An 11501-nucleotide genomic window follows, 5' to 3' on the forward strand; every position below is an offset into this window, starting at 1 on the left:
TCTTCCAAAGGTCCTGAGTTCAATTCCCAGCAACCACATGGTGCCCTCTTCTGGCCTGCAGGCATACATGCAGACAGAACATTGTATAAATAATAAATAAATAAAGATTTTTTTAAAAAAAGAGAAAATATCACTGTCAAAAAAAAAAAAAAGAATGTAAGCTAAATCTGAATTCTGGTTCCTCAATCATTAAGTCTGGAACTTGGGGCAAATGACTTAATGGCCTTATCCTTGGCAGGGGATAATGATACAGCGAAAATGTGGAGCATGTCCCTCGTGCAGTTATTGCAGTAAGCAAGTTAAAGCATGCAAATTGTAGAGTACAGCGGGTGCTTTAACTAGTGATAGCCAATGAGCGGAGAACTAGCAACCGGGTGGAGACAGGGAGCGATGGTGACCCTAGAGAGGCATGCAGTGGCATTTGGCAGTCCCTCAGAAAACAATCACTCCCGGGTACTCTAGTTGAGGCTGGCACCCTGCTCTCCAGGCTGCTCACACTGCCATCCCCGTGCTGGTGACGAAACCGTCATTCTAACAGAAACTTGTATCCTTTGCCGCGGATCCTGGCTTTGCTGCAACGTGACGGGCTAACCCGTCCCTCTTCAATTCTCTAGTTATATTCAACATTTAACGGCAGGAGACTTCAAAGAACACAGTCGGGTGGCACAAAGTACAAACACGTCACACACGTCCGAAGCACACAAGGACACCTGGCCAGTTTAAATGTGCACGTGCACATGTGTGAATTTGCACAACACAAAACAATTCAAGGTAAGGCAAAAAAAAAAAAAAAAAAAAACACCCTTGAGACAATTATATCTCAGGGATCTTAGAAATAAGAGACCACCCCAGTCTACTTAACAGTATATTCAATGAGAATCCATCTACATCGCTAGACTCATGAAGTCTTCCTTCTCTGTTTTGTCTGTGTTAGTGAGAGAAGATCGACACAATTAATTTGGAAACAATCATTTTCACACTAGACTCTGACGCTTGTCTCCCACATCCACAACAATAAAAGAATATGTTACACATGACACGCTCTACGGGCACACAACACTAGAGACTGCTTGAACGAGATTACACAGTGAGGTCACACATCTTCGTCTCCATTATCTTATGACTGTGAGCAGAACAGGTTTGAAACTGCGGCATGTAAGGTACGAAGGTCTTCTTAGCGGAAGTTCCTAAATTCAAGTTATTTTCTACAAAGTGTGAGCAACTCTCCTGGAGGATTCGGATGTCACTAAACAGACAGTGGGCTGGGAATGGGCACAATACTCCTGAATCGTCAGTCAAAAACATATCAGTCTCTCTTTTTTTGATGGAGGTGACCCCTAAATAATAGATAGACTTCTCACTCGGATCTTCTTCAGGGAAATTCCCTTCCAGTTCCAAAAGTTCATCCAACCCCGAGGATGAAACTGGTGGAGAAATCGTGTTGGGTTGCTGATCTGATAACAGGAAAAACGCCTGCGCCTCTATCTCCCAGGAGCTGCTAGGGAAAGATGCTCTCAGTGGGGAGTGTTCGCTGGAGATGCTCTTGCTGACAGAGCCATGTAGAAGCTCTTGCTCTTCCTCCGTTTCAACCGTTTTCGAGTGGCTGACGAGCGTTGCATATTTCACTGAAGATTGTCTCTGACACTCATCCTCACAAGTTACCTGGGTGCTTGGAGCCCCAGAGAAGGTGGCGCTGTTACACTGGTCACTAATACAAAGAGAACCTCTCTCAGGGTCTGGAGTGGTCAGAAGAAGCGAGACCATAGCTGCTGGTACCATCTCATCTTTATTTTTCCAAGCTGGATCGACGCTGATTTCTTCTGAAATGGGTTCGGGCTCCAGAAGAAGAGGACCAAATATCACTGACTCTGCATGCTTGGTGAAAAGATGCTCAAATGTTTCCGGCTAAAAGAAAAGACACATTTTAATGTTCAGTTTGTTACAACTTCATTCTTTCACACCTGCAGAAAGGCCAGCCTATAAGGTTAAAAACAAGGGATGCCAGCCAACTACAAATAACACAGTTTGGGGTTGAAAACTTGAAATATTAAAAACCAGAAGGGAGAGACAGTTTTGGCTTTCCAAAGTCAGACTTGTGGTTTTCAAATGGTACAATCATAAACACACAACTCACTCTTCAGTGGTAAAAATGAGCTGGATATTCCATTATGGCCATGGGCCACAAGTAAGTGAGCCATAGCTGCAAATGCTTCAGCCTCCATGGAGCCTGGGCACTGTGACTGGAGAATTCTCTCCTCAGAAAAAGCCGTTCTATGTTATAGTGGTCATCCTATTTTATAAGTGATTCTATCTGATAACAACTTCTACAAAATGACTTCTGAAAAAAGCCATTCTATGTTATAGCAAATTCCACAAAATTAAAATTTGATCTCTAGGCATGAAAACCAACCAACAAACAGAAAACCAGGTTGGAATACAACAGAAGGAGCGAAACAAGTTTTCTAGAGATAGTACCAACAACTGCTTCATACCGCAGGATACGATGCAGAGGGGGAGTAACTGACTCTCATACCTGCCTCTGGCCACACTGAGAATCTGCTTAAGGGTAGACAACCAATGGCACTTACTTGCTGAAGATGATGAAAGAGACACTGACAGACTTGAACACTGTTATTCCTTATACATAACTTCATGTAAAGATATATCCTATGGAACACATGGAATGAAGACAAACACGCAAGACAAATGTACAGCATGTTTTCTTTTTATAAGAACAAGGGTTACATAACAATGAAATCCTGTCAAGCAGCTACAAATCAAAAATCTGCATGCAAAAAGCTCAGTACAAACAATGTAAACTTAAAACATAGAATTCAAATAAAAATACTGCAAATATATCACACTGAATGGATAACACATCTAAGTAGAAAGTACGTTCAGTTCATAGATCATACGTGTGATTTAGCTTCTGAATGTTATAGTTTTTTAAGCTAATAAAATGAATTCTGAGTTATGGCCTGAGATAGCAGTATACTCAAATGTTCTTCACAATGGCAAGCATATCCCATATAAAAACACAGCAGTTGCAAACTCTTAGCTGAAATATATTAGTGATTAAACAGTAGAGGAATAAATATACTGAACACTAACTATTGTAATGGCATAGACCTATGTCAGTGTTAAAATACTGATTGACAAACACTGCTAAAAATGCTGTGAGTGAGAAGAAAATGGATCCTACTCCCACACTGTTTCTGACAGGAATCTGTACATTTGTGACTTCCTCCAAACATTCTAATTTTCCCCTTAATATTTCTACTACATATATTGCTGAATTTTTTAAAAAGTTTAAATGAGCTTGACATCCGATCCTTTCATTTTGCTTCTTTCTACCAATATGGAAAAATAGAAACAACATACAGCATGCAGTTGAGTTCATGTGTGTTTTTCAAATGATCTGTTCCATCTCCTCCATGGGGCCTAAACCTTCTTTTTTTAAAAAATATTTTTGATGGTTTATTTAACTTTATTTTATGTGCATTAGTGTGAAGGTGTCAGATCCCCTGCAACTGGATCTTCAGACAGTTGTGAGCTGCCATGTGGGTGCTGGGAATTGAACCCGGGTCCTCTGGAAGAGCAGTCAGTGCTCTTAACCACTGAGCCATTTCTCCAGCCCCGGGCCTAAACCTTCTTAATGTACAGCTAATTGTGGAACAAGTCATGGGCATCTTAAAAAGCATCCATGTAGAAAGTTTAAATAATAAATGCTTTTAAACAACACATTACTGAACTATATATTATCAATGGTCACAGAACTTCTTCAAAGTATGTTTGTTCAAAATTTATTTCACTCTGTGGATATAAGAATTGAAAAACAACCTTTCACAAGTTTGCAGCTAGACATTTATAGTACAATGATGTCTATTAATATTAAAGGAAGGAAAGGGGGTACAACCCTCCTAGTGTCTTAACTTTCTTTAGATTTCCAAATAAAATTACCAATCACATCTAAGTGACCCACATATCTTAAATTTGAATGTTATTTGTGTCCATCGATTTGGTTTAGTTTGAATGTAAGCAATAAAGTCTATACTATATATTAACAGATATGGCAAGACATCTGTTTTTCAGGGAGAAAAGCCCTGTCTTTACCAGGACCTATTTTTAAAATCCCAGAAAGTCTCCCGTTCTTGCACACCTCCCTGTCTGCCAGAAGTCTTCGGCTGATTCAGTGGAAATAAATTGATTCATGGAGGTTGTTACTCTCTTCTGCTCTGGGCAATTTGACCTGCGTGTGTAGGGTTATCCTGAAATGAAGGATAGCTTCCACTGGTCTATGTGGGGTTATCCTCATATGAAACACAGCTTCCATTAATGTGTGGTCTATGTGGGGTTATCCTCATATGAAACACAGCTTCCATTAATGTGTGGTCTATATGGGGTTATCCTCATATGAAACACAGCTTCCATTGGTGTGTGATCACCACAAGCCACAACTTCTGGCTTTCTTTAAACTAAAATAAGAGTTAGAACTTAAGTCATGTTCAAGACTATAGAAAACTAAAATTCCTAGATTATTCCAAGTTTGGTACACAAAAGCCATGTTATTCAGAAGAATCTGAAATTCATGAATTTATAAGTGTCCAAAAAAATCTAGTAGAGAAGCTTTCACACATAGAAATAGAAGCTAAATACCTTCCCTGTAGTGTGTGTGTGGGGGGGGGGCGGCCGGGGGCGGGGGGTCTTTGCAAAGCTGGATGTCAGAAGTTACCTGTTCGAGCTCCCTAGTTCCAGCAATCTTGACTACATTTCTACCACATTTGGAAACAGAATATGTTCCGACCACAACAGTCACACCATTAACATTTTATGACCAGAAAAATAAAAATTTGAAAGCAGAGACCATGATTATTAATATCAAACTTTAGGTGTTCTGATAATTAAGCATATACCCCAAATGAACTACATCAAACCCACATAGTGGCCACAAACGTACATGTCTCTATTAAGTTCATCATATGTTAGTTCTTAGTAATTCAAACAATAGTTTGGGTTTGTTTCCCTCTTTCAAAATGTAAACATCTTCTAATACTCTATGGACTGCTGGGAAGTTGGTACATTGGGTTCATCTGTGGTGGTCATGAGAGACTTCAAAGAATGTCCGTTCTCTGTTTAAATAAAATAGAACAAAATAAGAAAGCAAAATAAAATGGTCATGCAGAAAGCCAACGACAAAAGATTCCAACCCCTCTCTTTCCATGGACTCAGACACTATGTTCTTGTGTTGTGTTACAGTGATGTACATAGGAGAGGGGAGGGCCAGGGTCTTGGAGGGACTTCTCTCTCCTTACTGAATGCTAGGGATAGTCTAAAGACCAGGCCGATCACTCTAGCAGGGAAGACTATGGCAGCAGTAGCAGAATAGGTAAAAGAACAAGGACTCACAGAAGAAAGAGGATAAAATCAACAGTAACACTGAAGAGTGTGAGGGGTGGGAAAGGATAAGGGTTAAGTGATGAGAAGAAAAAAGTAAAAGGAAGACAATAGACTTTGTTCCCCGGGTGCTGATTTTTGGGAAATTAAAGTGATGTGATAGGCATGTGAGAAATGGACAAGAGGAAGAACAATCTTTCCTTTAAAAAAAAAAAAAGGTAGTTCAAAAAGTTTCTGTTTGAAGAAAAACTGAAAAAGTAAGTTTTTCTAAAGTTGCAGAGAACCCAGAAAGTCACAGAGCAGTGCACAGATGGGCAAACCTGTCAATGCCCGTGAATCCCTGACAGCATCCTCAAGCTGCTCTAGGAGAAGACAGAATTTAGGGACAGAAAAGTGGCCTGCTGAGATTAAAGGCAACACAGTTGAAAGTCTTGGCGACTCGGGGAGGAGAGAGGCAGGAGACTACAGTGTCAATAGTCTATCCTAAGCTACACACTTGTATTCCTCTCCAGCTCTTCAAAGGGCAGACAGAAGGGCCAGGGCATGCACCCGAACAAACACTGGCAGCCAGGCTTCCTGCCAGCAGGGGTGGTGGGCGGCTCAAAACAGAGAAAGGTGGAAAATGATGAGCTGCCCCTTGGAAAAGAGGAGGGGGGTTCACTAGGCTGAGTTCACAGACTGGAGACACCACCAGACCAATGGTGAGCTGGGATACTTGCCAGGAAAGCTGCAGACATGACATGCAACCAGCCCAAGAGAGAGAAGCAGGCTGCAGTCAATGCAGCTGGAAGGAGGCGAAGATCTGAAGAGCCCTTTGACATCAGCCATGGAGATGCAGAATCTGGAGTTTGCCCTGATGGGTTTCAGTCTTTGGTCCAACATTTCCTCAACATGCTACCTTTCTTCCCTTCTGGAATGGTAATATAGAGTCTGTGCCATTGTATGTTGGAAACATGTGATTGGCTTTTTGGTTTTGGTTTTTACAGGTTTTACAGCTAAAGGATTTTCCTTGAGTCTCAGAAAAGACATGGACTTTGGACTCTGAACCGGTGTAGAGACTATGAAAAACTCTGGGAACTTTTGAGTTGGCCTGAAAGCAGCTTTCAGTATGACACAGCTGCAAGCCTAGAGGGGCCAGGGACGCTGAATGAAAATTGCCCCCACTGGCTCATCTATTTGCATGCTAACCTTGTTGAAGTAAGTGTGGTCTTGTTAGAGGAGGTGTGCCCCTGGGGGTGGGCTCTGAGGTTTCAAGAGCCAACCCCCGGCCCAATGTCTCTCTGTCTTTCATCTTGGTTCAGGATGTAAAGCTCTGGGCTACATCTCCAGCACCATGCCTTCCTGTGTCCTGCCGCATTCTGCACCATGATGATAATAGACTAATTTCTAAAGCTGTAAGCAAGCCTTCAGAGTTGAATGAATTCTTTTATTTTTTTTTTAAATTTTTTCCCTTTTTCCTTTAAATTTATTATAATATACAATATTCTGTCTGCATGTATGCCTGCAGGCCAGAAGAGGGCACCAGATCTCATTACAGATGGTTGTCAGCCACCATGTGATTGCTGGGAATTGAACTCACGACCTATGGAAGAGCAGGCAATGTTCTTAACCTCTGAGCCATCTCTGCAGCCCTGAATGGTTTCTTTTAAAAGAGTTGCCTTGGTCAAAGTGTCTCTTCACAGCAATAGAACACTGACTAAGACAGTATTGCTTTTGATGTAATATAAGCGAAAGAAATGAAAATGTTAAAAGAGGAGAAAATTAATTTTAGAGAAAAGTTAGAAATGAGCTTAGATGTTTGGGTCTTATAGGTATAGGGCACATTCATAAAAAGTAATGCTCCTCCAAATCAGGATTTGAAAAATAAAGGAAATTTATAGATTTAAAATATATTACTTAAAAAAACTACTGAATCAGGCTGGGCGGTGGTGGCACACACCTTTAATCCCAGCACTCGGGAGGCAGAGACAGCCAGATCTCTCTGAATTCAAAGTCAGCCTAGTCTACAGAGCTAGTTTCAGGACAGCCAGGGTTGTTACACAGAGAATCCCTGTCTTGAAAAACCAAAAAAAGAAAAAGAAAAAACTACTGAATCTGAATTGGTTTTTAAAAACATTGGGTTTCTATTGGCTGTTTCCTTTGCAGTATGCCCTGGGATATATATTTGCCTATCTATTCCTTTGTCTTGCAATAAATATGCCATATTTTGATGATTCATTTATTATTTGAAGGTCATTTGGATTTTTATTCAAATTCAGGTTATTATTGACAATTCTTTTATGAATTTTCATAAATACATATTCGTGCAAAAGTTTCTTCATTCTTTTGGTAGAAATGTTAGGGTAGATGGCTGAGTGCTGGTTTCAGATGGAAAGACCTGCCAGACTCTTCAAAGCCTGCACTGTCTTTATATTCCTAAGGGGCAGTCAGAAAACTTCAGTGTCCCTACTGACTAGTATTTCTGTCTTTTCTGTGATGGACATCCCACAAGCTGTGGAGGGTACCTTGTGGATTTAACTTGCATTTTTCTGATATTTAAAGATGTTGACTATGTGTTCACTTGTAAATATAAAGGAGATTTTGTCTTTTACATATATGGTCTCTAGAAAAATCAGATCCTGGACCTAAAGGTTTTTTTTTTGTTGTGTTAAAATAAATGTAACATCCAATCGACCATCTCATTTATCTTTGAGTGTGTCATTTAGTGAGTATTAACCACACTAGGGGACACAATGGTAATATGAAATTGATGGCAAGAATTATCACTTTGTCAGAGGGACTTGGGTGTGAATCCAGGTTTTAATAAGACCCGGTTGGGTATGTAGTCAGGGCAAGCTACCAACCCACCCTCAACCTATCTTGTCATTGATTCTTTTTTTTTTTTTAATTTATTTATTATGTTCTGTCTGCATGCGTGCCTGCAGGCCAGAAGAGGGCACCAGATCTCATTGCAGATGTTTGTGAGCCACCATGTGGTTGCTGGGAATTGAACTGAGAACCTCTGGAAGAGCAGTCAGTGTTCTTAACCTCTAAGCCATCTCTCTAGCCCCTTGTCATTGATTCTTAATGGTGTATCTTTGCTACACCCTAAAAATACATAAACACTACATATACTGAAAAAGAGAAAGTGAAATACTTGCAAAGGTAAAGAGAAATCTCTCACAAATGGGGATATTCATAACCCTCTGTCTTTTAAAAATAATTTACACATTATGGACTGGAGAGCTGACTCAGCAGTTAGCAGCGCTTCCAGATCTTCCAGAGAACCTGAGTTTCTTTCCCAGAACCCAGGTCAGGTAGCTTCTGTCATTTCCCACTCTGGGGCCTCTGGTGCCCTCTTCAGGCATCTGTGTATACCTGCACACACACACACACACACACACACACACACACACACACACACACATAAATAAAATCTTTTTTAAAATTCACTCCAATTTCCAAGACTCTGGAAGTTTAGGGTGGTCTTTCAATTTACTTAAAATCTCTGCCAGATGCTCTGCCAAATCCAGCATCATCCTCAGCTCCAAGAGGGGCAAGTGAGACACCAGGTAAGCCAGAGACTAAAGATGACCACTGATTGACCCGACCTAGGTCCTTTCATTTCTGCCAGGCATTTGGAAAGGAGGGCCACACCCTGTCTTGAGTAGAAGTTAGATTTCCTTTCCACAAAAATATGAAGATAAAATGCCGAACATGCCATGCTGGACGGGGGGAGGACTTTAGCTTCCTTTAGAGGCAGCACAATGACTGCCTTGAAGCTTTACGGTTTTTATTTAGATAAGCATTTGGTTGTTTTAACTTAGAAAAGAAAACTTTGTTTGTAAGAGGAAAATGTGCCTAGTCTGTTCTCTGTGTTTCCAGTTTGAGAATGCATCACCGGTTGACTGTGAGAGTATCTACACTAACATCATGGAGTCAGGTAACGACTCTCCATCATCCGGGACTGACTGAAATACCATTCCTCTTCCTTTTTTTAATCTTTCTTCTTTCTCTTATGCTTGTTTGTTTCTATGTAACCTAGGCAGGCCTCAAAATCACTATGCAGCCCTGGAACTCACAACCCCCCCCCCCTTCTGCTTTCCAAAACCTTGGATATGTATTCCAGGTGTGCACCTTCACAACCAGATCAAACGTCAATCTCTTAATCATGCCCACTCATACCCATCCATGCTCCAAGACAGGTTTCCACATCCTAGCCCTCAGCACACTGGAGCTTAGACCTGCGAAGTGATTTCTAATGATGACCTGGTAAGTGTTTATCGTCCCCCACCAGACTGTACAATCCAGGAACATACAGAGGGTTTCTTACCAATATAGCCCCAAGGTATAGCAAAAGTGATTGGCAAAGGACAGGTCTTCAGTAAAATTACAAACTGAGAAAATGAATACATGGGAAGTGAAAAATGAACAAGTGTCACAGAAGCCAAAAGAGAAGTTCTGATTCCTTCCACCTAGCCACTCTTCGTGGACTCTGCTCTTGGAAGACAAGGAGGATGTCTTAAAAGCCTGCTCTCGAGTTTCGCGGCAATCTCTCCTTATCATCTGTAAACACTCGCTCTGTGCCCATTGCACACGTCCATGGATGATGCGCGTGTGCATCCGAGATGCCACCACGATTATGAGAAATGCGATCGCATGAATCAGTTGTGGAAGAAAAAGAAGAGTGGTATTTTGTGAGTTGAAAACAACTCAGGAGCACTCCTGAAATAAAAGGAGCCCCGGGTGAGAGGCTGGGAGGGCACAGCGGGGGAGTCAGAGGCAGAAGAAGCTAGCATTGGAGAAAGCAAAAGATGCCACAGAGCGCATGCTTATATGCAAAACCGCACAGCTGCCGCTTCTGAAAACAGGCTGTTAGTTCATCTGATGGGAGACTCTGACTCAAGCAGCTGAGCGGCTTGTGGTGTGTGCACCGGGACCTGCTTCTCATGGGCTAGTTGCAATGCTGTATCCTGTTATCTGCAAGTCACGTGCCATTTGAAGGCTGGGGATCAGGTTAGTGGGTTGCTGATAGCATTTTTTTAAAAATGAAAGAGTTAAAACCGTTTTTTCTCTTTTCTCTTCCCAGCAAGATGTTTTCTACAAAATTTCTCTCATTTTTTTCCATGCCTATATATCTGTGCTAGGCTGGAAGAGAAAACATATTTCTCCCCATGGGTCGTGTCAATATCTAGAATAGCTACAATTAGAATAAATTATAATTGGGGAAGCTAATCCTGGGTCTAGAATAAGACACCTCACCAGTATAAGCTTTTGTTTTTCTCTCCTACATTCGATGACAGAATACCCCAGGGGTAACTCAAAGTCTATCATGTATAAATATGTAAATAGTAGCATAAAACAATAACTGATACTTATTAAGACCTTTAAATGCTGCAAGTATTGAAAATCTTTCAACTACAAATCTCCATCACTGAGTTTTATTTATACTGCATCCTTCCGATTGCAGCATCTGAAAATAACACGTACTTGTAAGTAATTGTGACAATTAAGTGGTAGAAACATAATATCGATTCTGAGCTTTTTGCCTAAAGACAGCTCATTTGTACTGAAAAAAAAAAGTCAGTCAACTATCTATTCTCCGTCTACGATGATCCTTTCCATTGTAGTATTTATTCCTTAGTTCACCATGACCAGAAAAGAAGATAGGTGTGTTGTCCGCTCTCATGGGATGAAGGCTGAATTTTGTCTCCTCTGACCAAAGCCTTACACCCGGCTATTACTAAGGACAAATGATGAACAGACTCGTCAAAATGAATTGGACAAAGCAAAGCCTTCTAAGCCTTAAAGATATGGAAAGATCTGGAAGTTCTATCTAAAATGCAACCTGAAAATATTCTGGGTTAAAATACATAAACAGTGACCTTTTGGAAATTAAGTCCTTGTGCCCAGGAACAATTCTTGGGGTTTGGAACGTCTTCCCAAAACAGCTTTTTCATTCTGTAAAGGAGAGATGAAGCCCTGTGGTTAGAAACACACTCAAAATGAAAAGGCATTAACAGCTAGCGAGCACACAGTACCAGCATGAGTGGGCTGGATCGCCTCTCTAGGGCCGGACCCGTGTTTACATTTGATCCCGCAAAGTGATCTCACTGAATGTCTGTGAA

General features: G+C 41.0%; 1 long non-coding RNA gene across 1 annotated transcript; it reads right to left on the reverse strand.

The window, feature by feature from the left end:
* Positions 1 to 2709: 2709 nt before the first annotated feature.
* LOC121445842 lies at positions 2710 to 11336 on the reverse strand. The gene is made up of 2 exons (XR_005974014.1): positions 11259 to 11336; positions 2710 to 5129 (listed from the first exon to the last, which is right to left on the reverse strand). It is a non-coding gene; the product is annotated as an uncharacterized LOC121445842 (long non-coding RNA).
* Positions 11337 to 11501: the final 165 nt, after the last annotated feature.

This window comes from Microtus oregoni, unplaced genomic scaffold (genome assembly GCF_018167655.1).
Source record: "Microtus oregoni isolate MIOR12 unplaced genomic scaffold, Mior012 001662F_ref0000183, whole genome shotgun sequence".
Lineage (NCBI taxonomy): Eukaryota > Metazoa > Chordata > Mammalia > Rodentia > Cricetidae > Microtus > Microtus oregoni.